Source organism: Lotus japonicus, chromosome 4 (genome assembly GCF_012489685.1).
Source record: "Lotus japonicus ecotype B-129 chromosome 4, LjGifu_v1.2".
NCBI lineage: Eukaryota > Viridiplantae > Streptophyta > Magnoliopsida > Fabales > Fabaceae > Lotus > Lotus japonicus.
This window is the reverse complement of record NC_080044.1, coordinates 39,404,628-39,423,860: the sequence shown is the minus strand read 5'-3', so window position 1 is coordinate 39,423,860 and position 19,233 is coordinate 39,404,628. Positions and strand designations below refer to the sequence as shown.

Sequence of the window (19,233 nt, the reverse complement as noted above, 5' to 3'; positions counted from 1 at the left end):
AAAACTTACTTCAAATGGAGAATTGTAACGAAATAAGTACGGTAGAAGCAAAGGAGAATGAGACCAACATATAGCTATTGAGTGGAGAAATTACTTTTTAATGACAAAAAGTGTCTTGTAGTACCACAATAAGTTAGCTCATTATATGCTCCACCGAATGTGATGCAAGTTCGTAGAGCTCAATTAAATGTGGGTGTTTAGGGTGTAGGGTTTAGGGTTTAGGTTTAAAGGTAGGACAAAAGGAAAAAGAGGCCAAAATTATAGCTTTTGAGAGGACATAAGTTTAAAATCGATGTTATTAATCCATTGTATGTGAGACGAGTTCGTAGAGCTCAACTGAAACTTACTTCAAATGGAGAATTGTAACGAAATAAGTAGTAGGTGGAACCAAAGGAGAATGAGGCCAACATATAGCTTTTGAGTGGAGAAATTACTCTCTAATGACCAAAACTGTCTTGTTGTACAACAATTAGTTTAAGCTCATGATATTTCTCCACCGAATGTGATGCAAGTTCGTAGAGCTAAACTAAATGTGGGTGTTTAGGGTTTAGGGTTTAGGGTTAGGGTAGGACAAAAGGAAAAAGAGGCCACCATATAGCTTTTGAGAGGACATAATTTTAAAATCGATGTTATTAATCCATTGTATGTGAGACGAGTTCGTAGAGCTCAACTGAAACTTACTTCAAATGGAGAATTGTAACGAAATAAGTACGGTAGAACCAAAGGAGAATGAGACCAACATATAGCTTTTGAGTGGAGAAATTACTTTTTAATGACAAAAAGTGTCTTGTTGTACCACAAAAAGTTAGCTGATGATATTGCTCCACTTAATGTGATGCAAGTTCGTAGAGCTCAATTAAATGTGGTGTTTAGGGTTTAGGGTTTAGGGTTTAGGTTTAAAAGTAAGACAAAAGGATAAAGAGGCCAACATATCTTTTGAGAGGAAATAAATTTAAAATCGATGTTATTAATCCATTGTATGTGAGACGAGTTCGTAGAGCTCAACTGAAACTTACTTCAAATGGAGAATTGTAACGAAATAAGTACGGTAGAACCAAAGGAGAATGAGACCAACATATAGCTATTGAGTGGAGAAATTACTTTTTAATGACAAAAAGTGTCTTATTGTACCACAAAAAGTTAGCTCATTATATTGCTCCACCGAATGTGATGCAAGTTCGTAGAGCTCAATTAAATGTGGGGGTTTAGGGTTTAGGGTTTAGGTTTAAAAGTAGGACAAAAGGATAAAGCGGCCAACATATCTTTTGAGAGGACATGAATTTAAAATCGATGTTATTAATCCATTGTATGTGAGACGAGTTCGTAGAGCTCAGCTAAAACTTACTTCAAATGGAGAATTGTAACGAAATAAGTACGGTAGAAGCAAAGGAGAATGAGACCAACATATAGCTATTGAGTGGAGAAATTACTTTTTAATGACAAAAAGTGTCTTGTAGTACCACAATAAGTTAGCTCATTATATTGCTCCACCGAATGTGATGCAAGTTCGTAGAGCTCAATTAAATGTGGGTGTTTAGGGTGTAGGGTTTAGGGTTTAGGTTTAAAGGTAGGACAAAAGGAAAAAGAGGCCAAATTATAGCTTTTGAGAGGACATAAGTTTAAAATCGATGTTATTAATCCATTGTATGTGAGACGAGTTCGTAGAGCTCAACTGAAACTTACTTCAAATGGAGAATTGTAACGAAATAAGTAGGTTAGAACCAAAGGAGAATGAGGCCAACATATAGCTTTTGAGTGGAGAAATTACTCTCTAATGACCAAAAGTGTCTTGTTGTACAACAATTAGTTTAAGCTCATGATATTTCTCCACCGAATGTGATGCAAGTTCGTAGAGCTAAACTAAATGTGGGTGTTTAGGGTTTAGGGTTTAGGGGTTAGGGTAGGACAAAAGGAAAAAGAGGCCAACATATAGCTTTTGAGAGGACATAATGATACGCCCCAAGTTGATGCAAGGGCTGCAATGGATCGTCTAGGGATTGATCTTGGATGATGAGAACTCTGAAATGTGGAAAAGAAGAAGAAGAATTTCGTGATGGAAGGGAAATGGACAGAAAAGAGGGGAAGTTTTAGTGAAATGGAAGATGGAAGACTTCACACAAAGGTGTGACAAACCCTTGATAAGCCTAATTCTTGAATCACTCAAGAACTATGAGAATCACTCTCACAAATCTGAATCACTCAGAAAAGAAAATACTAATTCATTCATAATCTGTCTATTACATTGAAGGAGTGGTCCTTATAAAGAAGAAGGAAATTCAGCCTTGTTACAAAAAATGATGAAGGTGTAATTTCTCTAGAAGATCCTAGGCTAGGAGTTACAAATTAAAAGAGGAAGATAGTGATTTGCTTCAGCCGAACGTGGTATTTTGGTGGCTGATTGCTTCATGTAACTCCCTTTCTTGATTGTTATTCTGACCAGGGAATATAGCATTTCAATGCTCTTTATGAACTTAATTTCCCTTTCTTTGTAACTCCATTCTTGGCTTTGAAAGCTCTTCAATCCTTTGACTTTGCTGATGTAACTCCTCCATTCAGAACTTATTGAAATTCAAACACATTCAAAGAGTTTTAAGAAAGGAATGGATCCCTCCCTTTAAAGCCCTTCATGCGCACATGCAATCACTACCACTTGAAGTGGATTAAACACACTAAAATAAAAATTCAGCAACATAATGCATTTGGATCCAACTTATTCAATTGGTCCTTTGCATTTTTATTGAAATAAAATAAAACAGAAACATCACATGGCAGCCCCTATTGCGTGGGCTGGCTCTTCTTCTTGGCCTGAATGATCATCATGATTTTTGGTTCCACTCTTCTACCACTTTGTCTTCAAGAATGGTTGCCACTACTTGCTGAAGAGTCTCTTTGGCCTTTTTAGCTCTAGCCCTTGTCATGGTCCTCCAAGTCCTTTTAGTGCTCCATGACCCTTGTCCTTGTCCTTGTCCTCATCATTCCCTCCCTCTTGAAAAGGATTTGACCTCAAATCAAATTCTCCGCCATCTGCATCAAAGAGAGATAAATCAGAGACATTAAAGGTTGAGCTGATGTTATACTCACCTGGAAGCGCTATTTTGTAGGCATTGTTATTGATTCTCTCAAGCACTTGAAAAGGTCCATCCCCTCTAGGTTGGGAGTTTGGATTTCCTTTGTTCTGGAAACCTTTCCTTCCTCATGTGCACCCAAACCCAATCTCCGGGTTGGAACACCACCTCCTTTCTTCCCTTGTTAGCTTGCCTAGCATAACTCTCATTCTTTCTCTCAATTTGAGCCTTCACACGCTCATGCATCTTCTTGACATATTCAGCTTTGCCCTGTCCTTCCTTGTGCTTGAAAACAGAAATGTTAGGCATAGGCAACAAATCAAGAGGAGTCAAAGGGTTAAATCCATACACTACTTCAAATGGAGAGCAATTGGTAGTTGCTATGGACAGCCCTATTGTAAGCAAATTCAACATGAGGCAAACACGCCTCCCAAGCCTTTAAATTGGCCTTAAGGACAGTCCTAAGCTAGGTGCCTAGGGTCCTATTAACCACCTCAGTTTGCCCATCAGTTTGTGGGTGGCAAGTGGTAGAGAACAAAAGTTTGGTGCCTAACTTCCCCCATAAAGTCCTCCAGAAGTGACTTAGGAACTTGGTGTCCCTATCACTAACTATGCTTCTAGGCATCCCATGAAGTCTTACAACTTCTTTAAAGAACAAATCAGCAACGTGACAAGCATCATCAGCTTTCCTGCAAGGAATAAAGTGAGCCATTTTTGAAAACCTATCAACAACCACAAAAATGGAATCCTTACCATTCTTTGTTCTAGGGAGGCCTAAAACAAAGTCCATAGACAAGTCAACCCAAGGGTATTCAGGGATTGGCAAAGAAGTATACAAACCATGTGGCATCACCTTAGACTTAGCCTTCTTGCAAACAATGCAATGTTCACAAAACTTGATCACATCATGTTTCATTTGGGCCAATAGAAATGTTCCTGTAAAGTTTCTAGAGTCTTTTGGACTCCAAAATGACCCATTAGTCCCCCAGCATGGGATTCTTTAACAAGCAGTTCTCTAATGGAACTTTTAGGCACACACAACCTGTTTTCCTTAAATAAAAATCCATTGTGCCTATAAATCCATTTTGAGAAACTTTCTCACAAGCCACAAAAATTTCAGCAAAGTTATCATCTTTTTCATACATTTCTTTCACATGTTCAAGTCCTAGCAATTTAGTCTCTAACATGGAAAGCAACACGTGTCTCCTGGATAAAGCATCAGCCACAATGTTACTTTTCCCCTTTTTGTGTTTTATGACATAGGGAAATTGTTCCAAAAATTCAACCCATTTGGCATGCCTTTTGTTCAACTTACCTTGCCCCTTCAAGTATTTCAGCGACTCATGATCACTATGAATCACGAATTCCTTGGGCAAAAGATAATGCTGCCAGGTCTTCAAAGCTCTCACCAAAGCATACAATTCCTTATCATAAGTAGAATAGTTAAGGGCAGCTCCGCTTAACTTTTCACTAAAATAAGCAATTGGGTGGCCTTCTTGAAGCAACACAGCTCCAATACCTACATTTGAAGCATCACATTCAAGTTCAAAAGATTTAGCAAAGTTAGGTAAAGCAAGTATAGGTGCATGGGTAAGCTTATGCTTTAGGGCAGCAAAGGCCTCTTCTTGATTCTTTCCCCAATGAAAACCCACATTCTTTTTCACCACTTCATTTAGGGGTGCTGCCAAGGTACTAAAGTCCTTTACAAACCTCCTGTAGAAACTGGCCAAGCCATGAAAACTTCTTACATCACCCACGGATTTAGGAGAGGGCCACTCTTGAATGGCTTTGATCTTTTCCTCATCAACCTGCACTCCTTTCGAACTCACAACAAAACCAAGAAACACAACATGGTCAGTGCAAAAAGTGCATTTCTCAAGATTGGCAAACAATTGTTCCTTTCTAAGCATACTCAAGACGGATCTTAAGTGCTCAACATGCAGCTCAAGAGTAGTGCTATAGACCAAAATATCATCAAAGTACACAACCACAAATTTCCCAATGAATTCCCTCAAAACATGGTTCATTAGTCTCATAAAAGTACTAGGTGCATTAGTTAAACCAAAAGGCATAACCAACCATTCATACAAACCATATTTAGTTTTGAAAGCAGTTTTCCATTCATCCCCTTCTTTAATCCTTATCTGATTGTAACCACTTTTCAAATCAATTTTAGAAAAATAACATGCTCCATGCAATTCATCAAGCAAATCATCAAGTCTAGGAATAGGGTGCCTATACTTAATGGTGATGTTATTCAAGGCTCTACAATCAGAGCACATTCTCCAAGTCCCATCTTTCTTTGGTACCAAAATCACCGGTACAGCACAAGGACTCATGCTATTTCTTACCCACCCTTTGTTCAAGAGTTCTTCCACTTGTCTTTGAATTTCAGTGGTTTCTTGTGGGTTGCTTCTATATGCTGGCCTATTAGGCAAAGAAGCTCCCGGAATGAGATCAATTTGATGCTCAATTCCTCTCAGTGGTGGTAGACCACTTGGAACACTTGTTGGAAACACATCCTCATAATCCTGCAAAAGAGATTTAACACTAGAAGGCAGCTCAAAATTTTCAAAAGTGTTAGTGTTCAAAATCTGATTTTTGCAAAACATCAAGTATAGGATCTGTTTTGAAGCTATCATCCTTTTCACCTCTCTCTTTTTGATCAAACAAATTTCTTTTCTCTCAAGTATTTCACTCTTTTCTTTTTGCTCTCTCTCAAGTGTTTCACTCTTTTCTTTTTGCTTTCTCTCAAGTGTCTCACTCTTTTCTTTTCTCTCTTGTTCAATCTTTTCTCTCATTTTCTTTTGATCCTCACGCACCTCCCTAGGGCTCAAAGGTTTGAGCGTAATTTTCTGGCCATGATGTTGGAATGAGATCTTGTTGGTGCTTCCATTATGATCAGAGTTGGTGTCATATTGCCATGGTCTTCCCAGCAGTATGTGACTAGCCTCCATGGGAACAACATCACAAAGAACCTTATCCCTGTATTTGCCAATGGAAAAGTCAACTTCAACTTGCTTACTTACTTGCATTTCTCCATAGTGGCTGAGCCATTGAAGTTTGTATGGCCAAGGATGTGGTTTTGTGACCAGGTTCAGCTTCTCCACCATTCTTTCACTAGCCACATTAGTACAGCTTCCGCCATCAACAATCATCAAGCAAATCTGCCCATTGACAGAACATCTTGTGTGAAAGATATTCTCTCTTTGGCTTTCTTTCTTTGGCTTTTGTTGGCTACCAAGCATTCTTCGGATCATCAACAGTTCACCATTCATGGCTGCCTCCTCTTCTTCTTCACTTTGTTCTCCTTCGGACTCACTGGTGTAGTCTCCATCATCCTTAAGAATCATGGTCTTTTTGGAGGCACATTCATAAGCATAATGTCCCATACCTTGGCATTTGAAGCACTTGACCTCTTTGCTCTTTTTGGATGGTTGTTCAAGAGGTTTTGAAGAAGCTGAAGCTTGTGGTTTGGTGGCTGGTTTTGCTAAGGGTGCTCGGCCCTTCATTCTTCATTCTGTCTCTCCAAGATGAATTGGAATTGGTAGAACTCTTCCTTGCAAGCCCTTTCCTTTTGAGTTGTTGCTCAACTTTAGTGGCCTTGTGCAGCAATTCTTCCATGTCTACATATTCCTGAAGTTCTACAATATCTCTAACATCATTAGATAGACCATTAATAAATCGAATCATGGTTACCTCTTCATCCTCCTCAAGATTGGCTTGCAACATAAGCACCTCAAGTTCTTTGTAATACTCCTCAACACTCTTGCTGCCTTGGGTAAGTTTTTGAAGTTTAAATTTTACATCCCTAGCATGGCTTGAAGGGACATATCTTTTCCTCATGATTCGTTTCATTTCAGCCCATGTTTCCACCGCTGGCTCCTCATTTCTCAATCTCTCTTTTGCAAACTTATTCCACCAAACAAGAGCATAGTCTGAAAAGTGAGCAGCTGCAAGTTTCACCTTTTGGTCCTCCTCATAGTTGTTGCAAGCAAAGACATGCTCTATTTTGAGTTCCCACTCCAAGTATGCCTCTGGATCACTCTTTCCCTTAAAAGGAGGAATTTGGAATTTGACTCCTTCAATCCGAGCAGGTCTAGGATTTTCATGAATTCGTCGTGGCCTCCCGCCTTCACTGTCACTATTGTTCCGGTTCTCCATTTGATCCAGCCTTTCGTGGATCTCTTCAGTTTGCCTCCTCATTAAGTTTTCCAGATGTTGTGTAAGAGCCCGCATTTCGATGGTCGAGAGTCGCACTGCTGGTTGCTCCTCCTCTTCTCCTGACATCTTTGACAAATGAAAAGATTCAAGTAGAACAAACAAATGTTAGTGTTTACCTCACTTCTCTCGTGTTTCCCTCAAATTGGCTTTTCTATGATGTGCACTCTTGCCTTTTTCCACTCAAAAATTCTCACAATCTCTTGAGTAAATCAAAGTTAAGACACACAAAGAATTATGCCACCAAATTTGTGTAGAGTCACACAGATTAGAATAGACTTTAGAATATGAAACAAAAGAAGACAAGACAAAATCACCACAGAAATGGAAAGGACTCCAAATATTTAGAGACTAAAGAAGAATTCAAGAACAAACAGAAAGAAGAAAATAAATTGGAATGCTAGCAAAAAAATTACCTTGAACAATTGAATTTGGCTAATTAAACAAGAACCATTCAGCCATTTTTTTTTTTGAATTTTCGTTTTTTTTTTTTTTTGAATTTTCGTTTTGTAATTTGTTTTTGATTCTGAACAATTAACAAGGCTTAACTTTTGCAATGGTTCAGCCAAAAGAAACAAAAACTAAAATCAAGGTAACAAGAAATGACAAAGAGTTGCTAACCAGAATTCCAGATAAGAAAAGAAACCAAAATCCTAGAACCGGAGCTCTGATTACCAAATGATACGCCCCAAGTTGATGCAAGGGCTGCAATGGATCGTCTAGGATTGATCTTGGATGATGAGAACTCTGAAATGTGAGAAAGAAGAAGAAGAATTTCGTGATGGAAGGGAAATGGACAGAAAAGAGGGGAAGTTTTAGTGAAATGGAAGATGAAGACTTCACACAAAGGTGGTGACAAACCCTTGATAAGCCTAATTCTTGAATCACTCAAGAACTATGAGAATCACTCTCACAAATCTGAATCACTCAGAAAAGAAAATACTAATTCATTCATAATCTGTCTATTACATTGAAGGAGTGGTCCTTATAAAGAAGAAGGAAATTCAGCCTAGTTACAAAAAAATGATGAGGTGTAATTTCTCTAGAAGAATCCTAGGCTAGGAGTTACAAATTAAAAGAGGAAGATAGTGATATGCTTCAGCCCTGAACGTGTTTTTAGTGGCTGATTGCTTCATGTAACTCCCTTTCTTGATTGTTATTCTGACCAGGGAATATAGCATTCAATGCTCTTTATGAACTTAATTTCCCTTTCTTTGTAACTCCATTCTTGGCTTTGAAAGCTCTTCAATCCTTTGACTTTGCTGATGTAACTCCTCCATTCAGAACTTATTGAAATTCAAACACATTCAAAGAGTTTTAAGAAAGGAATGGATCCCTCCCTTTAAGCCCTTCATGCGCCACATGCAAACACACACCACTTGAAGTGGATTAAACACACTAAAATAAAATTCAGCAACATAATGCATTTGGATCCAACTTATTCAATTGGTCCTTTGCATTTTTATTGAAATAAAATAAAACAGAACATCACATGGCAGCCCCTATGCGTGGGCTGGCTCTTCTTCTTGGGCCTGAATGATCATCATGATTTTTGGTTCCATCTCTTCTACCACTTTGTCTTCAAGAATGGTTGCCACTACTTGCTGAAGAGTCTCTTTGGCCTTTTTAGCTCTAGCCCTTGTCATTGGTCCTCCAAGTCCTTTTAGGGCTCCATGACCCTTGTCCTTGTCCTTGTCCTCATCACCATTGCTCATCATTAATGGACATGAGACACTTGACCTTCTAGATAGAAGTTCAGAGGATTTGATTTTGTAGATGTCATTTCTCCTCTTCCCAGAAAACAGAACAGATCCATCTGTTTGACTGACAGCTCTACAGCAGGTTTGATTGAAAATCACATCATAACCTTTGTCAGCTATTTGGCTTATGGAGAGCAAGTTATGCAATAATCCTTCCACCAGAAGTACATCATTAATAACTGGAGTCTTTCCATCTCCTATGGAACCTTTTCCAATGATCTTTCCCTTCTGGTTTCCTCCAAAGCCAACGTCTCCTCCTGACTTAAGTGGCATCAGTTTTTGGAATATAGACCTTATGCCCGTCATGTGTCGCGAGCATCCACTGTCCAGGTACCATGACAGGTGTCTTAACTGAGCTGCATAAGATATCTCATAGTCATTCTCAGAGTCTGATTCATCTTCTGCATAAGATATCTCTTCTGAGCTTTAGCATCTCTGCTAGTGGTAGCCATCAGAGCTTCCACATCTTCATCTTCTTCTGACTCAGCTTCATCAGTCAAACAAGTCTTCCCTCATTCTTTCCTCATGGGATTCGGCCATGGCACCATGCTTGGCCTCAAAGCAACTCAACCTCATTCATCTTGGGATCATTGACCATTATCACTTCCACATTAATAATACTTCACACTACAAAGCATCAAGGAAATTCACAAATCATAAGCAAGACACACTTTATCATTTATTCTAGAATAAATAATTTTATTTATCAAAGTAGGGTCTTACAGTGGGTACCAATGGGTACACAACATCTGAACTAGACATCTTCTGGTAAGCATCATAGTCAGAGGTTCTGATCCATCTTCATACTGGACAAAAGTCCATATTCAGATTTTTCAGTATAAAATTAAATCCATCATCTGCTAAGGGCTTTTTGTAAAGATAGCTGCCCATTGATGGTCAGTATCCCTTCTGAACATAATCTCTAATAAAATAACTTTACCTCAATGTGCTTTGCCCTTGAATGTAAGATTGGATTCTTACTGAGTGAGATAGTAGCAGTATTGTCGCAGTAAAATGGAATATTTCTCTCAAGGCCAATTTGATAATCCTCTAGCTGATGTTTCATCCAGAGCATCTGAGTGCTGCAAATAGCTGCTGAGATATATTCTGCCTCAGCAGTGGATAATGCAATGGTTGACTGCCTCTTGCTTGCCCATGAGACTAAGTTACTTCCCAAAAATTGACAATTTCTAGAAGTACTTTTTCTTTCTGTTCTATCTCCACCATAATCAGCATCACAATAACCTGAAAGCTTATACTTTGATGTTTTCTTATACATCAAGCCAAGGTTAGTGGTACCTTTCAGATATCTGAGAATTCTCTTAACAGCAGTTAAGAGAGTTTTTCTCGGATCTGATTGGAATCGAGCACATAAATGTACACTAAAGAGAATATCTGGCCTAGATGCAGTTAAGTATAGAAGAGAGCCTATCATACCACGATAGAGCTTTTGGCATACTTTGCCACTGACATCTTCTTTCTCCATAATGCATGTAGGATGCATTAGAGTCTTGGCTATTGTCGCTTATGTCATGTTAAACTTCTTCAGAAGTTCTTTTGTGTTCTTTCTCTGATGGATATATGTTGCTTCTGGTTTTTGATCAACTTGTATTCCCAAAAAGTACTTAAGTTCTCCCATCATTCTCCTTTCAAATTCAGCCTACATCATCTCAGAAAATTCCTTGCAAAGAGATGGATTAGAAGATCCAAATATAATATCATCAACATAAATTTGCACAATGAAGATATCATCATTGTAAGTTTTGCAAAAGAGAGTTGTATCTACTTTACCCCTTACAAACTCATTTTCTAGAAGGAATGAGCTAAATCTCTCATACCATGCTTTGGGAGCTTGCTTCAGACCATAGAGAGATTTCTTCAACTTGAAGACTTGGTCAGTGTTTTTCTCATCTTCAAAACCAGGAGGTTAGGTTGGTGCACATACACTTCTTCGGAGATGTATCCATTCAGGAAGGCACTCTTGACATCCATTTGATGAAGAACTATGTTGTGATTCACAAAGAATGAGATCAACAGTCTGATAGCTTCTAATCTTGCTACTGGAGCAAACGTTTCAGTATAATCTATCCCTTCTTGCTGACTGTAGCCTTGAGCAACTAGCCTTACTTTGTTTCTGACTACTTCTCCTTTCTCATTGACTTTGTTTCTGTGGACCCATTTGGTTCCAATAATATGAGCACCTTTGGGTTTCTGGACAAGATTCCAGACATCATTTTTGGAGAATTGATTCAACTCTTCTCCCATGGCCAGAATCCAGTCTTTGTCTTGAAGAGCCTCATCAACTGACTTTGGTTCAATTAAGGACTCCAATCCCTTTAGACTTAGAAGAGTCTCTTCAGAGGGTCTGAATGCTGATCTGGTTTTGACTGGTTCTCCTTTGTTTCCCAGAATCAGTTCTTTAGGGCGAGAGGCAATTATTCTGCTCTTCTTCTGAAGTTGCGGATCAGAGGGACTAGCTTCTTCTGGAGAGTCTGCCTCTGGCTCAGCTTGCTCTAAAGCTTTGCCTTTATCAGAAACAGTTATGCTCATATCTGCAAACTTATCAGCTAGTTTTGACTTGTCAGAGACAAGCTTATCATCAAATCTAACATGAATAGATTCCTCAATAGTTTTAGCTTCAGTATTATAAAATCTAAAACCTTTAGAGCGATCAGAGTAATCAAGTAATAGACATTTAGAAGATATAGAATCAAATATATGCAATCTATCCTTAGTATTCAAAACATAGCAAACACAACCAAAAGGATGAAAAGAAGAAATGTTGGGCTTTATATTCTTCCACAATTCATAAGGAGTCTTATTCAGAATTGGTCTGATAGAGATCCTGTTCTGAATGTAACATGCTGTGTTTACTGCCTCTGCCCAGAAGTTCTTTGCCATGTCAGTTTCTTGGAGCATGGTTCTAGCCATCTCTTGGAGAGTTCTATTTTTCCTCTCAGCAACACCATTTTGTTGAGGAGTTCTAGGACAAGGGAAATCATGTGATATCCCGTAGGTATCAAACAGACTCTTAAACTTGTCATTTTCAAACTCTCTACCATGATCACTTCTGACACGCACAATCCTGCAACCCTTCTCGTTTTGCACTTGGACAATGAAGGTAGAGAACACAGAATGAGACTCATCCTTGCTGCTTAAGAATTTTACCCATGTCCAGCGGCTAAAGTCGTCAACGATGACCATCCCATATCTCTTGCCACCTATAGACTCAGTTTTCACTGGTCCAAATAGGTCGATATGCAGAAGTTCCAACGGCCTTGAGGTGGAAACAACATTCTTTGCCTTGAAAGGGACATGGCAAAACATGGCATTCATGGCAAATCATGGCAATCATCCTAGACAACCTACCCAACCTAGATCAGCCCTTACCTTAGCCTTTGTGAAGAATGAAAAGGAATGAGTTTGAATGGTTTAGAGAAGATGATCCCTTCTCCCTTGCTCTGGACTCGAATCCTCTTGCTTTCCCTTGATCACTCTTCTCCTTGCTCCCTTTTCACTCACGGCACACACACACAAATATGGGCTAGGATTTCTCTTTTTCTTTTCTTTTTAATGATCCAAGCACAACCCAACTAATTACCCTCATAACTACTGATTAAGAGGATAAAATAAATCAAGGCAAACTCCTTCCCTTGATTTTAAAGAAATAAATTCGGAATTAAGAAAATTCCTTCCAGCAAAATTGCTAGTACAATATAGCCTGACCTTCCGTCACTAAAGCATGAATATCTCGGTCTACAGAGGTCAGAATGATCTTAAACCAACAAGAGAATTTAGCTAACTCAGAGAGCTACAACTCTCATGAATAAAGCTTCTCAAGATTAGGTCGTTAAGACCTGTCAAAAATTCACACAAGATCACGGACAACTTCACAAGAAACTCAAACTTCACCAAAAACTTCCCTTTTATTCATTAACTCATATAAGTAATACAATAGTAAGATTAGGGTCTTACAATACCACCCTCCTTAAAATAGTTTCGACCTCGAAACTTAAGGTTCTACAAATAACTCGGGATGTGACTCCCGCATCTTACTCTCAAGCTCCCAGGTAGCGTCACCCGTCGCTTGATTCCAAATCACTTTCACCAAGGATACATCCTTGTTTCTCAAGCGTTTGGTACTCTTGTCGACGATCTTGATGGGCGACATCACCATCGTCAGATCATCCTTCAGCTGAATGTCGTCAGGTTCGAGAACATGAGAATCATCAGCCATGTACTTTCGCAACTGCGACACATGAAGTACATCATGAATATTGGATAGGAATGGCGGCAACGCAATCCTATATGTGTAAGATCAAGTTTTGATCTAGTAGTACAACTCTATGTTTTGATGATTACAAGTTAACCTTTTGATATGAACAATTGTGGTACTCTAACGTGTTTTTCTGAGTGTGCTATTTACAGGCTCTGACCTCAACTCAATCTCACACAAATCAGAAGCACTGTGTATAAAGGGTAACCCAAGCAACGCTTTCGCATTCACCATGTTCAGTATGAACAGTGGAAAAGCTTCAGAAGTTCTGAAGCTATACAAACTCTGATGTGGACTCAGTCGCTAGAAGCTCTGAAGATCCAGAAGTTCTGATAACCAAGAAACACTGAAGGTTCAGATGTTCTGATGGTGTAGAAGACTCTGAAGATCCAGAAGCTGAATAGTGGAAACTCTGAAGTCCAGAAGCAAGAAACTCTGAAGGCCATGTTCATCCCTCTGAGTTCAGAATCAGAAGATACAATGGTCAGAGGATCTGTGCTTTCCCTCTGACTCTGATCAACCGGCTTCACAAGTTCCAATATGAAGTATTCCCCTGATCAGAAGCAAGTGTACCTTCCTGACGACCTACCTAACGTTCTCAGCCACAGCAGAAGCTGGATTTTCCAGAACTGCCCTCCAACGGTAGCATTTCCCATGCAACGCTCAACCCTAATCCTTGGAGTATATATAGAGGCTGAAGATTGAAAGAAGCGGCTAGAATAAAAAAGAAGAAATATACACACGCGCAAGACATAGTCAAAATATTCTAAGCTTTCTTTCATCTGAAATTCATTGTGTTTACTATTAGCTTTTTAGAAGCAAATCTCTTGTAAGCAATTCTTTGATAAACAGTTTGTTTAGTTCCTTTAGGAGATCAAGGTTGATCGGATCCTAGAGAAGACTAAGAGAGTGAATCTTAGTGTGAGCTAAGTCAGTGTAATTGTTAGTCACTTGTAGGTTTCAAGTGCAGTTGTAACTCTTACCTGATTAGTGGATTGCCTTCATTCTAAGAAGGAAGAAATCACCTTAACGGGTGGACTGGAGTAGCTTGAGTGATTTATCAAGTGAACCAGGATAAAATCCTTGTGTGCTTTTCTATCTCTTATCTTTAGCACTTAAGTTCTCGAAAGATTTGTCAAAATCTTTAAGGTGGTAGTTTTGTACTGAAAACGTTATTCAAACCCCCCCTTTCTACCGTTTTTCATACCTTCAATTGGTATCAGAGCGCAAGTTCTGATTACCACATCTAACAGTGTTCAGTGATCCGGGCCGGTGTGAAAAACAATGGCTGCCACCACCAGTGAAACTCAAAGAGATGGTTACAACGCAAAGCCTCCTATGTTCGATGGTCAAAGGTTCGAATATTGGAAAGATAGACTGGAAAGTTTCTTTCTGGGTTTCGATGCAGATCTCTGGGATATTATTGTGGATGGCTATGAGCGTCCAGTTGATGCAGATGGCAAGAAGATCCCAAGGTCAGAGATGACTGCAGATCAAAAGAAGCTGTACTCACAACATCACAAAGCAAGAGCAATTCTTCTAAGTGCTATTTCCTATGAGGAGTACCAGAAGATTACAGATCGTGAGTTTGCTAAAGGCATTTTTGAATCTCTGAAGATGTCTCATGAAGGAAACAAGAAAGTCAAAGAATCAAAGGCATTGTCTTTGATCCAAAAGTATGAATCCTTCATCATGGAGCCAAATGAGTCCATTGAAGAAATGTTCTCCAGATTTCAATTGCTTGTAGCTGGCATACGACCTCTCAACAAGAGCTACACAACAAAAGATCATGTCATAAGGGTCATCAGGTGTCTTCCTGAAAGTTGGATGCCTTTGGTGACTTCAATAGAGCTCACAAGAGACGTTGAGAATATGAGTTTAGAAGAACTCATCAGCATTTTGAAATGCCATGAGCTGAAACGCTCAGAGATGCAGGATCTGAGGAAAAAGTCCATAGCCTTGAAATCCAAATCTGAAAAGGCTAAGGTTGAGAAGTCAAAGGCTCTTCAAGCTGAAGAAGAAGAATCTGAAGAAGCATCAGAAGATTCTGATGAAGATGAGCTGACTCTGATCTCCAAGAGACTCAACCGCATCTGGAAGCACAGACAGAGCAAATACAAAGGCTCTGGAAAGGCAAGAGGAAAGTCTGAATCCTCAGGTCAGAAGAAGTCTTCAATCAAGGAAGTCACATGTTTTGAGTGCAAAGAATCTGGGCACTACAAAAGTGATTGTCCAAAGTTGAAGAAGGACAAGAAGCCAAAGAAGCACTTCAAGACGAAGAAGAGTCTGATGGTGACATTTGATGAATCAGAGTCAGAGGATGTTGACTCTGATGGTGAAGTCCAAGGACTCATGGCAATTGTCAAAGACAAGGAAGCAGAGTCAAAGGAAGCTGTTGACTCTGACTCAGAATCAGAAGGAGATCCTAACTCAGACGATGAAAATGAGGTATTTGCTTCTTTCTCTACCTCTGAACTGAAACATGCTTTGTCTGATATCATGGATAAGTATAACTCCTTATTGCCTAAGCATAAAAAGTTGAAAAAGAACTTATCTGCTGTCTCCAAGACTCCTTCTGAACATGAGAAAATTATTTCTGATTTGAAAAATGAAAATCATGCTTTGGTAAATTCTAACTCTGTGCTTAAGAACCAGATTGCTAAGTTAGAAGAAATTGTTGCCTGTGATGCCTCTGATTGTAGAAATGAATCTAAGTATGAAAAGTCTTTTCAAAGATTCCTAGCTAAAAGCGTGGATAGAAGCTTAATTGCTTCAATGATCTATGGCGTAAGCAGAAATGGAATGCATGGCATTGGCTATTCTAAACTAATTAGAAATGAGCCTTCTGTGTCTAAAGCTAAATCCTTGTATGAATGCTTTGTTCCCTCTGGTACCATATTGCCTGATCCTGTACCTGCTAAAATTGCTAAAAACCCTCTTAAAAAGGGATCTTTCTCTATGACTAAATATCATGCAAATATTCCTTTAAAATATTATGTTGAGACACCCAAGGTGATCAGAACCTCTGGGGTAACTAACAAAAGAGGACCCAGAAAGTGGGTACCTAAGGACAAGATTATCTATGTTGCAGATATCCTTGATAGCTCCACTGAAACACCAATCATGGTATCTGGACAGTGGATGCTCGCGTCACATGACGGGAGAAAAGCGTATGTTCCGAGAGCTGAAACTTAAGCCTGGAGGCGAAGTTGGCTTCGGAGGAAATGAAAAGGGTAAAATTATTGGTACTGGCACTATTTGTGTAGATAGTAGTCCATGCATTGATAATGTTTTATTGGTAGACGGCTTAACACATAACTTATTGTCTATAAGTCAATTAGCTGACAAGGGTTATGATGTTATATTCAATCAAAAGTCCTGCCGGGCTGTAAGTCAGATCGATGGCTCTGTTCTGTTTAACAGCAAGAGGAAGAACAACATTTATAAGATCAGATTATCTGAGTTGGAGGCTCAGAATGTGAAGTGCCTTCTGTCTGTTAATGAAGAGCAGTGGGTATGGCATAGACGGTTAGGGCATGCCAGTATGAGAAAGATTTCTCAGCTGAGCAAGCTAAACCTTGTCAGGGGCTTACCCAATCTGAAGTTCGCTTCAGACGCTCTTTGTGAAGCATGTCAGAAAGGCAAATTCACAAAAGTCCCTTTCAAGGCAAAGAATGTTGTCTCAACCTCAAGGCCGTTAGAACTTCTGCATATCGACCTGTTTGGACCAGTGAAAACTGAGTCTATAGGTGGCAAGAGATATGGGATGGTTATCGTTGATGACTATAGCCGCTGGACATGGGTAAAGTTTCTAACCCGCAAGGATGAGTCTCATGCTGTGTTCTCTACCTTCATTGCTCAAGTGCAAAACGAGAAGGCTTGTAGGATTGTGCGTGTCAGAAGTGACCATGGTGGAGAGTTTGAGAATGACAAGTTTGAGAGTCTGTTTGATTCCTATGGAATTGCACATGATTTCTCTTGTCCCAGAACTCCTCAACAAAATGGTGTTGTTGAGAGGAAGAACAGAACTCTTCAGGAGATGGCTAGAACCATGCTCCAAGAAACTGGCATGGCTAAGCACTTTTGGGCAGAGGCAGTAAATACAGCATGTTACATTCAGAACAGAATCTCTGTGAGACCAATTCTGAATAAGACTCCTTATGAATTGTGGAAGAACATAAAACCCAACATTTCTTATTTTCATCCTTTTGGCTGTGTTTGTTATGTTCTCAATACTAAGGATAGATTGCATAAATTTGATGCTAAGTCTTCTAAGTGTCTATTACTTGGTTATTCTGATAGATCTAAAGGTTTTAGATTTTATAATACTGATGCTAAGACTATTGAAGAATCTATTCATGTTAGATTTGATGATAAGCTTGACTCTGACCAGTCAAAGCTAGTTGAAAAGTTTGCAGATTTAAGCATTAATGTTTCTGACAAAGGCAAAGCTCCAGAGGAAGTTGAGCCAGAGGAAGATGAACCAGAGGAAGAAGCTGGTCCCTCTAACTCACAAACTCTGAAGAAGAGCAGAATCACTGCAGCTCACCCTAAGGAATTGATTCGGGGCAACAAAGATGAACCAGTCAGAACCAGATCTGCCTTCAGACCCTCTGAAGAGACCTTGCTGAGTCTGAAAGGATTGGTGTCCTTAATTGAACCCAAGTCCATAGATGAAGCTCTTCAGGACAAGGAGTGGATTCTGGCCATGGAAGAAGAATTGAATCAATTTTCCAAGAACGATGTTTGGAGCTTAGTGAAGAAGCCTGAGAATGTCCATGTTATTGGAACAAAATGGGTATTCAAAAACAAGCTAAATGAGAAAGGAGATGTAGTCAGAAACAAGGCAAGGCTAGTTGCTCAAGGCTACAGCCAGCAAGAAGGAATAGACTACACTGAAACATTTGCTCCGGTAGCAAGACTGGAGGCAATCAGACTGTTGATCTCCTTCTCAGTAAATCACAACATAGTTCTACATCAGATGGACGTAAAGAGTGCCTTCCTAAATGGTTATATCTCAGAGGAAGTCTATGTTCATCAACCCCCAGGTTTTGAAGATGAAAAGAAACCAGACCATGTGTTCAAATTGAAGAAATCACTCTACGGTCTGAAGCAAGCTCCCAGAGCATGGTATGAGAGACTTAGCTCATTCCTTCTGGAGAATGAGTTTGTAAGGGGTAAAGTAGATACAACTCTTTTTTGCAAGACTTATAAAGATGATATCTTAATTGTGCAAATTTATGTTGATGATATTATATTTGGTTCTGCTAATCAATCTCTATGCAAAGAATTTTCTGAGATGATGCAGGCTGAATTTGAGATGAGTATGATGGGAGAATTAAAGTACTTTCTGGGAATACAAGTTGATCAAACACCAGAAGGAACATATATCCATCAGAGCAAGTACACTAAAGAACTTCTGAAGAAGTTCAATATGCTGGAATCTACAGTGGCAAAGACTCCAATGCATCCTACATGCATTTTGGAGAAAGAAGATAAAAGTGGTAAAGTTATTGTGATGCTGATTATGCTGGAGATAGAACAGAGAGAAAAAGTACTTCTGGAAATTGTCAATTTCTGGGAAGCAATCTAGTCTCATGGGCAAGCAAGAGGCAATCAACCATTGCACTATCAACTGCAGAGGCAGAATATATCTCAGCAGCAATATGCAGCACTCAGATGCTCTGGATGAAACATCAGCTGGAGGATTATCAGATCCTTGAGAGCAATATCCCAATCTATTGTGATAACACTGCTGCAATCTCATTGAGTAAGAATCCTATCTTGCATTCAAGGGCAAAGCACATTGAGGTAAAGTATCATTTTATTAGAGATTATGTACAGAAGGGCGTACTTCTTCTGAAGTTTGTTGATACTGACCATCAATGGGCAGATATCTTTACAAAGCCCT

The 19,233-nt window shown here is 39.3% G+C and overlaps 1 pseudogene; it reads right to left on the bottom strand.

The window, feature by feature from the left end:
• Nucleotides 1-2,977: 2,977 nt before the first annotated feature.
• On the bottom strand, nucleotides 2,978-7,028 carry LOC130715641 (uncharacterized; annotated as a pseudogene).
• Between the last annotated feature and the right edge of the window lie 12,205 nt (nucleotides 7,029-19,233).